The sequence below is a fragment of the Zootermopsis nevadensis genome, unplaced genomic scaffold, assembly GCF_977971745.1.
Source record: "Zootermopsis nevadensis isolate Lab colony 2312 unplaced genomic scaffold, Znev_1.0 Znev_ptg000014l, whole genome shotgun sequence".
Classification (NCBI taxonomy): Eukaryota; Metazoa; Arthropoda; class Insecta; order Blattodea; family Termopsidae; genus Zootermopsis; species Zootermopsis nevadensis.
Window position 1 is genome coordinate 290,270 of NW_028259146.1, and position 18,593 is coordinate 308,862.

The 18,593-nt window shown below is 36.7% G+C and overlaps 1 pseudogene; it reads right to left on the minus strand.

The window, feature by feature from the left end:
- Positions 1 to 906: 906 nt before the first annotated feature.
- On the minus strand, positions 907 to 17,382 carry LOC147873817 (uncharacterized; annotated as a pseudogene).
- Between the last annotated feature and the right edge of the window lie 1,211 nt (positions 17,383 to 18,593).

Genomic DNA, 18,593 nt, shown 5'->3' on the forward strand with positions numbered 1-18,593 from the left:
TATCAGACCATAAATGATGAGATCACTGATATTTTTAAAACTTCCAGTAACATTATGATAACCTCTTATACATTAGTTATCATGCTCCAAGGTAAAGATGCAATTAAAATAAGGAACCTACAGCACATATAGATGACACTAAACCAGCAGAGAAAATGTACCAAGTTTATGAAGATTGGAAAAAGCAGTGTGAAACCAAGAAATAAAATGTTTCTAATCCAGTAGAAACATTTAATTTGTCCAAATCAATTAGCCAAGAAATTAAGAGTATTTATCCCTATATGGAACGTCATTTATACAACAATTTTCAACTGAACTAGAATGTCAATTCCTTTATAAGGAAAATTACAGATATGAGATCACCATCAACTTCTGAATAGGTTTAAAATTCTTTTATAAAACTTTATATGATCAGTCACTGGATGCCATCACAGCCTTACACCTTAATTTCCTACAATCAGTAATAACATCCACATACAATCACTCTGAAGGTGGAAAGTGCTTGCCAAAAAGCTGGAAGATCTTTAACAACTGAGGCAGGTTGTGCCCAAAAGTCAAAGTTACACATTGAACTTCATTCTCAAATGTCTGTCATCTGGGATGTGCTGTATAGTCTGGTAGATACTGACATTTCAGAGGTGCCTACTACCTCCAGGGTACAGCCATATTCATATTCGTCACCGTCAGAATCTTTATCTCGCAAATGGATTGTGTTTTCTCAAACATTTCTTTTCACATACCTTACAGTTCTGCAATTCAAAATTCCATTTCCTATGGCACTTCTTTCCTTAGCCTGAAGCGCTGAGACCAAGTCTAAATGCAATTTCAATCATATTTTGTGGGGCAGAGTCATGGTAACACACATAAACCTCCCTTGGATGAGGGGTAAAGAAGAGTTGTCTGGAACAAGAAAATAATTCCTTATTGTATAATTCCTACTTCATGTTATCATGAGATGAGGCATAAAAGGGTTGATAATAATAAAATGGATCATAAAGAACTAGGGTTTTTGACTATGTGTTGAATTGAACTGTCTCAGGACAGAATCCAGTGGCAGGCTCTAGTAATAAACTTTCAGGTCAGGAATTTCTGGATCTCCTAAGTGCCATCAGCTTCTCAAAGAAGACTGTTCCATGGAGTTGGTCAGGGTAAACACAATGCCTACAGCATGACTCTCACTATGCTACCCTTCACATATATGAAAGCAGTCATTAACAAATTATTTACAAAATGGTCCTAAGAACTTCCATTCAATGTCAAATTTACGACTCCACAAAGCAGTACACAGGGGTCATTAAGGCTTTCCATACTATTTAAATAACGTACAGATTTACTTCATTTCCGAACATATGAATTTTAAAAAAACTACATTAACAAAACAACCTAAACATTTTTGATGACAAAATTTGTTTTGGGCATTGTCTGTCATCTTAAGATTTATAACTACATTTCAGAAACTGGATCTGTTTCTGCCATCAGGTAATACAGCCCAAATGTCCAGACTTTTTGGTGCACTCTCCGTCATTTGTTGTGCACTCAAAAAAGAACTCCATGCTCTTTAATTGCAACCAAAGACTTGTTAATTAAAGACTTGGATATTTCTTGGCCCATAAGCTTCTGAAATGAAGTAAGATAGTGTAATTGCGTCATATTGTGAATATTCTAACAATTATTTAGTTTAATCCGTCTTATCACAATATTTTAAAATTTCTTATAATTAAGATAATAAAATATCATTGATGTTCCATATCGATTGATCGATTTACATTTTGGAACATTTACACAACATGTTTCAGTTTTTATAAAACCATCATCAGGTGTAAAATATCTACAAACTTAAAACTCAAATATGATTCCATTTGGTGATGTTTCATTACGTTTGTTTTTTCATTTTTGGGCGAGGTGTTGTCTTTTCTTAAATTTTATCAGATGTACATATCGGTCAAAGATGTAGGAGTGATTGTTCCAATATGTCCAGAAGTACTACTGTCTTCGTATAGGTGTGGGTCAATAAAAACTGAAACATGTTGTGTAAATGTTCCAAAATGTAAATCGATCAATCGATATGGAACATCAATGATATTTTATTATCTTAATTATAAGAAATTTTAAATATTGTGATAAGACGGATTAAAGTAAACAATTGTTCCGAAATGAATCATAGTTACAATATGTTTATAAACAACAGTATCCAGACATTTATATGGAATAGCACATTATAGCCTTGAAAATTATTACAAATCAGATTTATTCTATACAGAAGAACTTTCTTGAGAGCCAGTGCAGCAACTGTTTCTTGAAGATGTCTAAAATGTCCTCAACAGTTCCTGCTTGCAACTCTGCACAAATGTGGAAAGATCAATCACAGTACAAGTATTGGTGAATCAAAATACAAGTTGTCAACATACATTCTATAAAAGCATTTTTTTATGGAAACGAAAATGCATTTTCAGGTTTAAATTTGAATTCAAACAACTAGCAGTGATGCATTCAGAATACAATACAAACAGTAATCAGATTTCTACGCAGACAATACCTTGAAGTGAACAGCATTGTACAGCAGGTCATGTATCACTTGACAACTGCGTCTGAAGTTATGAAGGATCTCTTGCAACCTCTCTGACTGCACCTGCTCTCTGTTAATAGGAGGACACAATAAGATTCCTTCAGTGATGTCTAGATGTACATAATGAAACAGGATATTTCCATCACCTGCAGTTAATCTGAAAATGAAGTGACTCATGTCAATTCAACATGTTTCAATCTTCAAGTAATAAACCAGAACTATGCATATCAAAGTCCATCATCATGCTAAACAACACTATATATTCTTCCATCCATTCTGTGTGGATATTGCTTGGACTGTATACCATTCAACGCACAAAGTAATCCATGCCCACTGATCTTACAATTAGGCCACCATACATGTCTGAACCCTCGATCTAGGCATATAAATGACCTGTGTTATACCTCGGCTCATCTGTAGACCTGCAAAGAAACTGCAATAACTTTGGAATTATCCAAGATTAAGGTTCCCACAGCAGTGAAGATGTGTCAACTGTGATCTTATAATTTGTGGCGCCATGTATTTTTGTATACTTTTTTTATGAATCTCATGCTACTTGGAATGGAGACACTGACATAATTATTTTATGATGTGGAATTCACAAAATTTATAAGTTAAATTTGAGGTGAAATGCCTCGAAACAGTTTTCAAGACACAGAACAACTTCACGACCTCGGCACAAATCAGTGGTGTCGTTTATTTTTTTTTTGGCGGCCTTGATACTGCTAACTGGGCAAGAGTTTGTAATGAAATGCATTCTGTAGAACCTCTGTAGTACTGGATTTATGAAGGACCTGTCTACGCTTGCACTGAACAGTAAAGTAGCTTTTTCCTCTATGTCTGAACTATGGCAATCTGAATTTCAGATTATGAAACTTCCCCTGTGATGAGTTGTACACTATGTATGCAAGATCTGTACTATTTTAGTCCCCTTTCCCTTCCAATCAGGGATGATTCTATATTTTAATCACTAAAGCTTACCTCTCCCAAGGCGTGGTTATAGTTAACTGCACATCTTGGTTCAATATTACACTCCATTTTGATTTCTCGGCCACCACTTTCAAATCACGAAATGATATGATGTAACAGAAATGTCCTTTTTATCTTTCCAATCCAGGACATGCACTTACTTTGAAGGTAATATATCAACTGATGTCATTAAGCAAAGACTGTCCCATGTCAGACAAGTCAAACTGGCTATTCAGAGTCCACCGTAAAATTAGACAAAATTATTAAATTATTTTTAGTAACATTACTACTGAAGACAGTGATCAAGTTCCAAGTAGAAAGAACACTGTCAATGTCAGGCGCACAAACAACCAAAATGCAAATTAGAACTCAAAATTAAAAACAGCTAACAATGACAGGAAGCTGACTAACAACTGAATTCTCAAGGCAAGTAGAATCCATTAACCTTAGAATTTTGTTCTGTGGCAATAAAACAAAAAAATAAATTTCATACATCCCTGTTACGGCTTCTGCTCAATTTATTTCAACGATAAACACGTTAAAATCAGATTGTTCCAAAAATTAATCAAGACCATTTTACTGAATCACTTCACAAAACCAAAAACAATTAATCTTAGCAACATCAGTGCTAAAAAGTAATTTCATATCAGAATAGCAAATTGAAAGATTTCATGGACAGAATTAAGTTCAAACAGCAATTTTAGTATAAGTCCACAAATAAAGAAGTTTATCTGCAGAAGTACTGCAATCCTTGTGCAACTGTGGCTGTAATCACTACACACCTGCCGCAGCTCCCAGTCTGAATCTGAGTTGTCAGATCGTTCTGAATGTGAGCGTGGCACTTGTATCGCTACCACGGCGACTACCCTGCTCTCTCTCTCTGCTCGTCGACCTAGTATAGGAACAGCCTCTTCACTCACTACACTGGTCGCCTGGCTGGCTGAATCCTCCGAAGTTGAGCCTTGTACTGAGAGACCTGTACATGTCAGCATCTTAACAGTCTTTCATATTAAGTCCATTTTATTTTCATTAAACTAGGAATCATCGTGACTTAAGTATTTCCTATGTTCAAGCATCTTCAGATGAAGTTATATGAACATGGAGATAAAAGTTCCATACCAATAGTGAGGGGTGAGTGATCAAGTTCACACTCCATCTAATTTATAACTGAAAAAAGAGCACCTAATACATACTAGATAAACTAGATCAGTAAGTGCAAATACCTGAAGGAGTGAACACCAGTCCTCTGTCCGATGCTCGAGTATTGATGTCACTTCCACTGGTTTCTTGCCATAAGGAGAACCAAGAGATATAGAACTACCACCTACAGAGAAAACAGATTACTAATAAAAGTAGCTGATTCTACAGTTTCTAGAGAGATGGAATTAAGAGGCAAACCTTCTACACATTTTTCTCAATTTCTCCCTTAGGAGCCATGACCAGTTTCTTTCACATTTTTTCCAATTCATCATTCACAGATCATCCTGGTATCTGAAACTACATAACCTAAGAAGTTAAAAATATGGCATTAAATAAAATGGGATTCAAACTCTAACCCTCATGAATGGAGAGAAACGACAAGAGTTAAGAACAGTGCGAGATACTGAAACCACAAACAACAAATTTAATGGTGGAGCAAGAGAGAAATTTCACCTCTAAAATAGCAGACACAAAAAAAGTACGTAAAACAATATCAATTTTACACTGTACGTGTGTGTGTTTTTGCACTGTTTGTACTATAAATTTATCACAAAATGTTTATCTTGGAGCCAGGAAAAGTCATAGTAAAGTCAAAGTAAAGAAATTCTCACATAAGGTTCCTCTATCACAGTAATATGAGCTGTAAAATGAGCAAAACTTTAAACAAAAGATATTCCAAAACTGAGAGAATTCAGTTGCAATCCCTAGAAGAAAGCCTTTACACTGAAGCAGGTCCCACTGTAATTAAACTGCAGTATATATTAGTATAATTACAAAATTCAACTTAATGTTTTTCTACTTGTAGTACATTACATAACAAAATAGACTGGATGAGAATGAGTCATGGGGTAATTAATATAAGATACTACTTTATGATTAAACCAATTTTCATACAAATGTGGATAAAGATAAATAACTGTACACTCACTCACTAGTGATGCATGTTTAGACGGAGTTGATGGATCAGCAGACCGAACAAACCCAAGAAAATTGGGTGATGTTTTGCGCACAGGAACCATTTCAGGCTGTATCACCTGTGGACGTGGCCCTGATGCCAACCTAAATATTTTTTTTTTATATTATGTGGTGACACTGTCAGTAAGTACTTATGGACTGTCAACTCCTGCCTGTTTTATTCACTTATTACCAAGAATGTTTAAAATGGAAATCAATTAAAATAATTATGAAAAATAAATCTCCAACAGGCTACTTCTTTCCATGTAAAACTCTGATGAGCCATTGCTTGGTTATTATTATTAAGTGTTCTGTCTTACGACAGGTCCATTGCTCTGCCCAAAAAGAGCTCTCCAGTTGTCCCTATTCTCGGCTTCTCGCTTTAATTCCTGGAACGTCATCTTCTTTCCTTGTTTAAGGTCGTCGGTTAGCTGTATCAATCTTCTTCCTAGTCCTCTCTTTCCTTCAACCTGGCCTTCGGTGACATCACTCACTAATCCATTCCTTCTCATAATATGTCCCAGCCAGTTAGCTTTCCTTCGTGTAATCGCCTGCAGAATGTTTCTTTGCTCGTTGACTCTCCTCAATACTTCTTCGTTGGTCACTCGATCCGTCCACCTGATCTTCTCTATTCTTCTCCAACACCACATTTCAAAACTCTCCAGGTATTTCTGTTCCTTCTTCCTGAGTGTCCAAGTCTCTGCTCCATACAGCGCAACACTCCATACGTAACACTTCACTAGTTTCTTCCATTTCTTGGTGGCAGACATAAAATTAGGCAAGTAGTACTGACGCAAATTTTCCCATCTAAAGATTCTGTATTATATAAAAGCCAATATGATATATATAAATATTTATTTTGATGTTTTTCTGTGAATAAAGGTTGCTCTCAAAGAGCGAAGAGGTGCAGACTTTGTTGAAAATGTTCAACAAGTACCATAGTTATAACACTGATACATGAAGTTCTCAGTAATGTTATTAAAGTGCATATTTATTTAACATCATTGTTTACCATTTGACAGCTACAGCTGGAATACCAAGCTTTTGAATATGTGCAAGTGTGTCTTGAGCCTGTTCAACATAACATACATCTGGTCCAGTGCATCCTTCCAATCTGTAACAGAACCATAACAATCACAGTTCACTAATATGCATCACGAAGAATTAATCATACATGCTGGAAATTCAATAGCATGAGAACTATGTTTCTTCCAAATTTGAGAATGAATTTGTTGAAACACAAACTATTTTAACCTGCTTAATCTACAGCCTACTGTATCTCTACAGTCATTCCTTTCATACACTGGGAACAGAATATCGTATCACTTTGTTAATAAATATTAAAGAGAGTTCAGAAAGTCACTCACGAAAAGAGTTTTAGGCGTCTCAATTTTTTAACTAAATACACACTGAAGAAACAGAATATTGAAATGAAAATTTAACCAAAAGCTTGAGCCAATTACAAAGTAATGTGTTCCTGCATCAGACTTACATACATGATGATATGCTTTGGTACAAAAGGACAGCCCACAAGTGAAATCACAATGCATGCTGCGGTTAACTGAATTTAAGTCTGTTACTAGCAGGGCTGTGGAGTCGGTACTAAAATCTGTGATTCCGACTCTGACCTCCTTCATAAAAGATCAATATGTATTAATAAGGGTAAACTTACTAAAATGGTAAATTGTACCATAACAGATTTCATCACCACCATGTGTATCATCAGCCTACGTTTTAGACTTATAACCTATATTTATATACATGTCTAATGGTCATTGCAGAAATCAGTTGATTTGTAGACAGATTGTATTCTTAAGGTATCGGAGCCAAAGTTACAAAGCATTATTCCCACATCACGTGGCTGAACGCGACGTTGAATCTCCCTAAGTGTGAGGCCGCCTGCAGCTCACATGATACAGAAATTGTTCATAAGATTTTATATCGAGATCGGAGTCTTGTTACTAGTGTGCAAATGAACATTTTGGCAAACATACCACCAAGATCCACCTAGCAGCAAAAACAAAACTGGACGAGAGATTGGTACGAGAAATCTGAACAAACGAGTAATGGCATGCCTACAAAAAGGTCAACAAAGCATTCAAAGAAGATATCAAATAAGACAGCCGTTATATAACTGCAAATACCAAAACCAACAATACACTCAGTCTTACACAAAGATTTTGATTGCAATGCCTAGAAATTGCAGTTTGTGTGGTGTGGCATATGGGGCTACGAAGTACCACGTACCCGTGAAACGGGCAAGTGGCCAACTTAGATTACTCAAACAGCTGCTGAAACAATAACTCCAGGGATGCTGCTGAATGTAAGGGCTGAAGTCAGTTATTAACTAGAGGCTACAAAACAGACATGTAAAAAATTTACTAATACATTCTTTCTCAGCATTTGTTCCTTAATATGTTCTAAGTGTTAAGAGTTTCTAGACTTCTAAAACCACAGTGACTTTCAGGTCATCCTGCATAGCAAAATGTAAACTCAACAAAGTTTTGTGGACTGTAAAATCATATTTGTCAATTAAAGAAATGAAAAATCAATGAACAGAAACAAATTATATGCAATGATCACTAAAAATCACTGACCATTCTTTGCAACTGATGCCAGTGTTCTAAGAAGCACATGCCTCATGGATATCCATCACTGTTCTCATATTTCCCTATGACCTGTAAATGCAATTTCTCTTTCTTTTTAACCAGCACACATTTCATGGAATCATGTCGCACTGCCCATATGAATGACCAGAGGATTTTGCTTGCTCACACAACAGTCCTGAACAATGAAAGGTTTTGAATCTTGTTATTCTTATAAAACAGATTTAGCAGACTCACTATATCTGTGTATATTTGTATATTGTATTTTTTGTATATCGAGTATGTTTGTGCATAAAAGTTAAAGTACCCTGTACATTCCTAACTGTGCATCCTCCAGATTCCAACAGAACCACCAGCATTTCTTGTCCCTTTAATAAAAGTTAAGTATCAGAATATAAAATATATGGTTCTACCAATTATTATTCAAATAAGACCAAATTAAGGGTAACATCACATCTCCATAAGCTTTTGTAAAACATTACACCAAAATAGGATGCAAAAAAACAGATATTAAACATCTCTGGTTATCTTATTTTGATAGTCATAAGTATACATTAAATATGAAGATAACCAACTACAGAGGAATCTGATGATACAGTGTCTACCATAAGATAATGAATCTTGCCAGGGACATACATACATAATCCAGCCCCTTAACACTTTCCTGTCCAAAAAAGATAAGACCTACAATTAACTATGCTACAACCAGACTACACAGCGCAGTAACCCAGAAGACACAAATCTTCATACTCACCATTTGTTAAAAACTCAAATCTTACAAATATCAGTTCATTTATCATCTCCAGTTCGTACACTTTCCCCAGGGATATTCTGTATAATAAATAAAGGTAGCAACTGTTGATTATACTTACCGTGAAAGGGTCTGACAGTTGAACTGTAAGCTGTGCACCAAATCAGCTGTTACTTGCACAGCTTCACGCAAGGGACACCTATAAGAAACATTTCAAAAGTACAAAATAAAAGTTGAATTACTAACTTTCAAGTCCAGTCAAGCACTGACTCAGAGGTGAAACTGGCACTATTTAACGAAAAGGAATCTTTCCTAAGTCACTATATAAATTATTCTACTGCTTATAGTATTAGTTTAGTATACAAAAGATCCTAGGTTCAGTAGTAAGTGCTGTCATTAATCTTGAAACAGAGAAATAATAAAAAACCTGTCAATATTTTGACTTGAAGAAAAGGTGACTTTATTTTCTGAAAATAGTAGACTTTTCCCAAACACCACAAAAATCTTATCTTCGGGGTCGTGACTCCATGCAGTATCATCGGTCACATACAATCCAGAACACTACTGATTCAACTGACACCTTCACCACTATGAGATACCCAAATCTCAGATAAAATAACAACATTTCTGAATGCAAGATATGTAATATGAGGTGTCGCGCAGGTTCGTACCCATATCCGCAACAGGTCTCCAAGGTGAGCAGCCTCTAGTCGATAGACTAATGTAAAAAAGAATTAGACAGTCTTTTGTTGTAGTGTTTCAGAACACGTAACTGCCCCACACTTGTCGGGGGAGCAATAAATTTTCATAAACTACGAGGCGCGTCCACAAAAGTAAGTTTCCCACTCGTCCCACAGCTAGCAAACCTTATATTGCGCGAAGCGACTGTGCGTACGTGATAGAGCAATGACGTAGCATGGCGCATGCACTAACGGCACCTCCCGCGTTCTCACAGTAGCATCGTTGCAGCTGTTGAAGATGGAGGTTCTTATTCCAGCTCCCGCCGACTGTGAAGTGCGGTCAGTGATAACGCTAGGCCGCACACGGCTCGACGGACAGCAAGTCTCCTGCAGGAGTTCAGCTGGGAGGTGTTTAATCATTCACCCTGCAGCCCGGACCTCGCTCCCAGTGATTTCCATCTTTTCCTACACCTCAAGAAATTCCTGTCCGGTCAGTGTCAGCGTTTTGAGAATGACAGAGAGGCGGAGATGGTTGTCACACAGTGGTTCCAATCCCAGGCGGCAGACTTCTACGACACAGGTATTCAAAAGTTGGTCCCACGGTATGACAAATGTCTCAATTCCGGTGGCGAATATGTTGAAAAATAGCTGGACACTTGCTGTATCTGTTGCAATAAATATTTCCATGAAATTGTGTTTTGTTTCTGTAAACGGCCCCAGGGAAACTTACTTTGAGGACGAGCCTCGTATTATAACTGGGCTATATATATTAAATTAAATGGACGGATTTAAAAAGTTAAATGTCCTTGTGATTAAGCATCAAGCCACGAAGGCATGAAAGGAAGTAAATATGTAACTCGTGCTTTCTTAATCTTGGCAATGGAACTTCACATTATGGCTGCTTTACCCACTACCCATTAGATGAGAGGTCAGTAGGTGGACCCCAGAGCCAATATGAACATGGTGACAAAGAGAGAAATCCTTGCCCATGCTTAAGGCTGACTATCCAGTCCACGGCCAGTCACTTTATTAACTGAGCTATCCTGGCTATCTGAAGGGACATAGCAGGTGATACTAATAAAACACATACTTAGTAGGAACACACACTTGGTGTTTAATACGATGAGAAGATAAAAATTAATGCTGAGTATATAAGAATATGGAAATATGCAATTGTGGTCTATTTGAAGTTACTACCCTGACATTACCAAGAATGAGAAAAAAAAATAAAAATGTAGTAAGATTTCAGGTATTCACAGTGGCAAGTATGAAGAAGGCTGTCTTCTGGGTTGCTGAATCATTGTCCTGATGACGGAGACAGTGTGCACCTCTGAAACATCAGTAAACTTCTACCAGACCACACAGCGAAACAGCCCAGACGACAGCCATCTTCATTAAAAATGTCAATCGGGATAACACAAGTCTAAAATGATACCAGTACCAAATATGCTTGGTTCCTCTTCAAGGATGTTCCCACCTCAGTAGTGGATTACGTCTCTTAAACAGGAGCCAGGATGAAAGGAGTGAGGGAAGGCGAGAAATACCAAAAATGGTAAGGAAGAAATAATTCTCTCACTTACTACTGAACTTCAATATAGTTGATTGCTGCAGTATGGACATTCACCTCACTGGCGGAGATGGGGCCACATCAGGAAGAAGATGCTGCAATGTAATGAAGGCTTCTCGTGCAGAACACAGCGTATTGCTCTGCATAGGAGCTGGGTAGCAATACAGAACACCCTGGTTCTCAGGACCTCCTTCAGTAAGACCTTCTTGTGTGAGGTATAACACTCCTACTGGGAGTTCCTGTAGAACACAGCTCAGTTCACCAGCACCAGTGGTCCCTTAATAGCTGTTTCACCAAATCTGACTGCTGAATTCCCTGGATGTAATAGTAAGTTTTGGTTTCGTGATTAAAATACATACATAAAAGTGTGCAGATGTTTGTAGCAGTACATAACAAATTTTGTATACATTTATGTGCCACCTTCAAAAATTAAGAGCCTCGACGGAAATCAAATATAAACGCTGTGAGTAATTATTTTTGCTCCAAAATTATAAAATGCAGTCTTTCCACAGAAATTACACACTACCGCAAGATATATTTTCGAACAAGTTCTTACACAAGTCCAGTACTATTTTTACTAGTGGTATGTGACTCAAGATGAAATGGAAAAGGCTTTGACCTCTTAATATGGGTTGAAGTACATGTGCAAAAAACTGTTCAGCAAATATTTGGAGCAATGTGTTTACAACAGCCACCATAAAGGGACAATACAAGATCCAATAATAAACAACAAGACAGATGTTTCTGTGTAGCAATTAGTAATGCTGCTGAGCTGGAACCTGCTGCTATCACATGACTGCATCATTCAGAAGTTGTCTGTCTTAGAAATTGTTAGTTTTCTGGCTGAAGTTTGTATTGGCATAGCGCCTTGTTTCTTTATGAAAAAGTATGGATGATAAACTGTTAAAACAGAGCATCAAATTTTTTTTTGTAAAAAAAATACTGACTGCTTCTAAGAATTCAGTCTACCAGTACAACCCAGAAACCAAACTCCAAATTTCCAAATATCAAAACCATGTTCAACTGCTTGCTTTACTGACATCAAACGAATGACTCATTACAAATCTCCTGCTTCAAAAATTCAATTAAGCATTCTACCTTCAAGTTCTTAAATGCTTATGGCAGCACATTCACTGATAAATACCAGTCTCTGACTCAACAAAGTCAATTTTTAATCATTCATGCTCCCACACAACACTTATATTAAAATTATTTTTGGCCAAAGACAAATACATGCATTGGGATATGTACTGAGTTTGACACATGCAACTTTTCATGTTTCCAACACATCTCTCATTATGAATCACTTGGGAACATCTTGCACAGACGACGTAACTAATACTTGTATCTGGCACTCACATTTTCAGAAAAACAGTTTTATCAACAGTACTGGGCACTCTGATCAAATTAAGGACGAGATACAAGATGAAATTGAACACGTAGCACATAAAAGAAATAAATAATTCATACAAAATATTAGTCAGAAAGAATAAGGAATAAACCTTCTGAAAAATACAGGCCTAGATGGAATGGTAAAGTTAGAATGGAACTTCAAGAAACGGTGTGAAGAGAATTCCTCTAGCTCACCATCACAGTGACAGGTCCTTGTAAACATCCAGGTTCCATAAAGGTAGTAAATTTCTTGACTAGCTGAGCAACTATCAGTCCTCAAAGAGGACTCTGGTCCATGAATGTTAATTTCAAAGCCCTGTACGCAATACTTTTCCAAAATGTTACAATGCCTGAGCATATAAGACACAAACCTTGGGTGGGCTTTCAACTGACAACTGTGCTGTAACATCACGACCTGCAACTCGCTGCAACTTCAGCTCTACCTGTAAGGGAAACATGAACTGTTAACATAAATTAACATCAGATTCTTAGCAGTTCCACATGCTATACAAAACACTACAGCTTGCCTTACCAGGAGTGCTGAGATTTGTTAGAACTGAGTCGATGGTTTGGAATGTAACTTCACGTCCATCCACACTACGCAACCAATCACCTACACATCATATGAAATTATTACTACTTTCAATATACATTATATTTACTTATCACTTCTCAATTATACACCTAAAGGTTATGAAACTCAGATATTATCTATCAAAAAAGCTGACCACACTATATGAAGGCCTATCAAAAGTCCTGGTCCAATAACACATGCAATATAAGTCCTGACACACTACTGGAATTTTCTCACTTCAAAATAGTCTCTCTGCAACTGAACAGATAAATTCCAATGATCCTACCATGGAATAGATTAAAATTGCAAAGCAAGAATCAAATGCATACAAAACAATAAAATAAAATAAGATATGACATTAAAGTTTTATGAAATGGTGGCGATATCAAATGAATAATATGGTGTGTGAAGGTATCAAAAACAACACTAATATTGTACTTCATCACATAATTCACATTCTCATTTTTATGTTAAAGCAACACCAAAATTGAAAAGTAATACTCTTTGGAAGACACAAAGGTTCCAAAGGTGTACTCTACACCACACACTGCTTAACATTATCTCCTTAATCAAATATTTATTTATTTAGTGTTCTGTCTGACGACAGGTCCATATGAACAGGATCCTTGCATCCTTTTCTCGGACTGGGACCTGTTCATATACGTTCTTGGCAGATGATCCAGAAGTGGTTTGCCATTGCCTTCTTCTGTGTGTGAATGGAATAATTGTTGGGATGCCTAGACCACGGCCTTGCCCAACACAAGTTATAAATTCGGGCACCGCAGGGAATCGAACCCAAGAGCCCTGGATTACAAGGCTAGCGTTCTAACCGCTAGACCACCGTGGCTATTCATCATATATAGGAATAGTAATTGATCCCTCCATTTGCTATAACTATTCTTTTCACACACACTCATATTTATCGTCTTAATCCGCAAAAGTGATACAGTTACGGATTACACCACAGAAATACTATACTTAATTTTTAGAAAGCTCACTAATTCACTTCCATCCACAGAAGATACTTTCTTCTGATGTGACTATAACAACAAATTAACCTAATACATTATGCTGGGCTGCCAAGCCACTGACAGTTTGCAGCTTAAATAATTCATATTACTGATATTAGTATAGACAATTATGTCATCGGTGCTGCTATGGACATCATAACAAATAATTCATGTGACCACTGATAGGAGGCAGCATGAGGAGTTTGTTTGATCACTGATCACATAAATGCCATCATGCCATCGTGGCTTAACAGCGTCTTGAGACAGGACCATCCTCCCACATTGTGACTTCAACCGTTCATCAGGTTCGTAATACTCATTACAAGAACGTGTATTGTACGAATATGAAATGGCCTTAATCATAATTCACTCCATGACAAATTATGATCAGAACATAAAAGTTCATACAATAAGAGATACATGGAACAATGATCTTTGCTGAAAAACATGCCAGACAGATGCCCACAAATTCAACTTCAAGGACAAGATTGGGTTTGGGTTAGACCATGGACTGAAGCTTGGTGAGAAAGCCCAAGGGCATCCTCAGGTTCTCCACACCTTTCCAGCTGATTAGATGTGTGAGCACACATAATGTCCAGATCTGGGGTACCAAAAAGCCACATGCTATTTATCCAGAACAAAGGTTTATGGTCAGATCTTTTTTTGCAGAAAGCACAATTACAGGCATCACGTATCTCAACATATTGCAACAGTGGTTAATGCCACAACTGTCAGAAGATTTTCCACAACAGGATTCCTAGTTCCGGCAGGATTGTGTACTGCAACTCTGGCGTTTGGAAGTCGGTGACTACCTTTATGAAAACCTGCCTTGCACGTGGCCTCCCAGAACCCCTGACCCGACACTAATGGGGTTACGCAAGGGATGCAGATTACTAACCTCCTCGGCCACACATTCTTCATGAATTAGATACACATATCCAAATTCAGTGGAAGTTGCGACACCTTGGACAAAGTGACGCAAGAACTTAAAACAATTCTTTTATGTTTGCCATGTGGTGAATGGCTCTCATATCGTAAACCTCTACCTTGATGCAAATTAGAAGGTTACCTTTTTCATCTGTACGTCGTTTCATTGTGTGTCGCTTGTAGTATTTGTTCAATAAATTTATGAAATGGTGTCCAACATACAAATAGTCCAATATAGGTAAGAAAATATTGGCACAATGAATGTGTTTTGTGCTCCTCATTACACAACACTTTCTTAATTGCACAGTTTATATAGAGAATATAGTGCTTAATGAGGAGATAAAGACTTTTGAATTGTGAAGGATGTGGAAGTAACCAGTCATGGCCTTGTCTTAAAACACTATCCCAGCACTTACCTGGAGAAGTTGAAGAGAATTACTAAAATTCAAACCACAATAGCTAGGCCTTGGACCAAGAACCTCCCAAATATTCAGCAGAAGTACTAATCACCCAATTTTGACGTCTGGTGCGTGAGTTTCATTTTATGAACATGATAACTAAATGTGTGTTCAAGTTATGTACAAAGCAAAAATTCAGATTACAAGACATACTGGAAGTAATTTAACAAAATAAAGAAAACAATATCAGCTATAGTAAGAAAGACAACCAAGATAACATACCATGTCCATTATTTTTTGTTTTCTCGTATCAGTGCTTGTTGCAGTATGCCTTATCATTGCAGAAGTCTGTCTGTTACTCACACAACTGTAAAAAAAGAACTGCATTTCAATGCATGATCAGAGCAGATTCATAATATCATGAAATTTATCAATGCATGTTCATGTAAATTACAGGTTTCAAGCAAAGTGAAATCATTTAGTTATATGCCCAAAACATAAATCTTAAAAAAATACTGCTTTCCAAGAGTATCCCAAATAAAATTCTGCTTATATTTCTTGCTTCCCCAACTGATCTACTTTTCAGCCCCCTGTAACCAGTGCCTTCTTTGTGGCAGCATGCACCAGTAAGGAATACCAGCAATTTTGCTTTAAAATATAAAAAATAAAGATTGTCAAAACATGTTAAAATTGTCAGACATGCCATAAAAGCACTGCCAATTCTTTCTAGAAATATGTCCTGGTTTTAACTAACCTAACAATACAGAAACTCTATAAATCATTGTATAACTCAGTTCACAAATCACTAAATATATTTTTCTTACATCTGATACTCTTAGAACTCTGTTTTTAAATATTTGAAATTAAGCACTGTAAATATGAGTAAAAAACACAAACACATGCAAAATAAGTAAATTAATTCTTTATAATCTAAACCTTCCAGTGATTTGAGAAACAGAAAGGAAAATTCCCTTCTACTACATAAAATGACAATAATGTCAGCTGTATTTAAAACAGTCCAAATACAGTCAGGGAGTAATCAGTCCCACCCTCTTCTATAGGGGCTGATTTACATCTATTCAAAATAAGGTTTCTTACAGTGTAAGACTGTAATCTTGAGACTTGCGGTGTGGGGAATTGAGGTGAAGGAGGAAAAATGGCGTCAGCCTTTAACACTTCAGACTTCCTGCATTCCTTGCAAGTCTCAAGATTACAGTCGCGTACTCTACCTCTGGTGGAAGATATACTGGCTTTTCTCTCTTAAGTGAACCAACATGAAGGCATGGAAGAAGTGGAAATCTCAGTTGTATACGCTTGACATGGGCAAAATAATCTTGAACTGATATCCTTTGACCATCATCCAACTGAAATCTTTATAATCAAAAAACATTACATGTAAAGCAAAATATTCCTATAACATCATAAAATATACTCATAATGCAATCTCAGGGAAACTGAATTTTTACCACTTTAAAGAATTCTCTGTTTAACACAGATACCTATTTCCAGGGAAAAAATTCAAAGAGATTTCAGCAGATGGTAGAAATCATCAAGGCAAACTTGTAGCTAACATATTCCTCATTTCATATAACTGCACATGTGAAGTCAGAAACATTCCTGTACATTCAAAGCTATCTACTGATGAAAAACATGTGAACATAAAGATATGACTGTAGCTCACAAAAGATTGAACGTACCGTAATTTTGCTGGACATTCAGCAATTGCGTTTACCCTGAATGTTCGCTTGCTGGTCGGGTTGTTAGGGATCGTGTAATCAACCTTTAAGTCTGAAACAAACAAAATTGAAGACCGACAACCTGTATACTTTTAGACTGTTACACATACAATGAAAATAAACTCCCCACCACACACAATGAAGGCACTTGACAGGACAGGACATAAAGCTGGTATTTGTCCTTGACCTCTGCATTACATGGGAATGATTTGTTCAGCGGCATGCCCTATCCAAGCTTTACCCCTGCAGAAAGGCCTATCTACTACCCACGCGAAAGAAGTCTGGGTGGGCTGGTCTGGATGCAGGGACTTGTAGAAAAATCCTCTGCCTCTGCTGGGAATCTAACACTAGTCATCCAGTCCATAGTCATACTGAGCTAACTGGCTATATTAATTTCTAAAATAAGTTTCTTTTAATAGAAGCCTCTGACTGCAGGTTCATTAAGCTTTTAGAAAATGCTATTTAAACTAGAATTCAAAACCTTCATGCACAAAGGAAATAACTCCTATGGACCAAATCATGTTGCTGGTTAGTAGGACTTAAGATTTTCAAGGTGATGAGCATGAAGATGACTGTCTTCTGGGTTATAGTGCCATGCAGTCTGGCAGAAGTTCCCAGAAAACAGCCATCTTCATGTTATGTTATTCAAATAGCTAAACAAACAGTCAGATGTTATAGTGTGAGGACACAAATCTGTATGTACGTTAACAAAATATAAATAAATTAACAATAGGCCTACACACAATGCTGAATATTTAAAATAACTTTGTCCCTCCTGAGAAAAGTATATAATGTCACTTCTCCTCTTATGCCCACAATTTAAAAGACCAGCATATAGTTAGCACAGACCCCATAGTTCAAACACCTTACTTGAAAAGGCCACATTTGAAAACCTTACGAAGTGAATTTTAAAGGGACATAATGGTCCCTGATCAACAGAGTTTTCAACCATATTATTTTCTTCATAACGTTAAGTCTTTGAAGTTCAGTGTTAACTACATGTTCCACCTTTTTTAACAATCAATAACTTTTATAATTTGCATTTATGGTTTTCATGATTCTCAGAATAAACAACAATTATTTCCTTAAACAGCATTATCCATCTGATCTCTGTAATGCTTTTGCTGTGAATAACAATGCTGACAATGAATTTGTTGTGGTTTCCTACCAACTTGTATTAATTGTGTTCATAACTTTTTCATCTTTGAAGAACATTATTTTATATGTGAAAATTCAATGTTAATTTTAAAATGTATTTTGCAA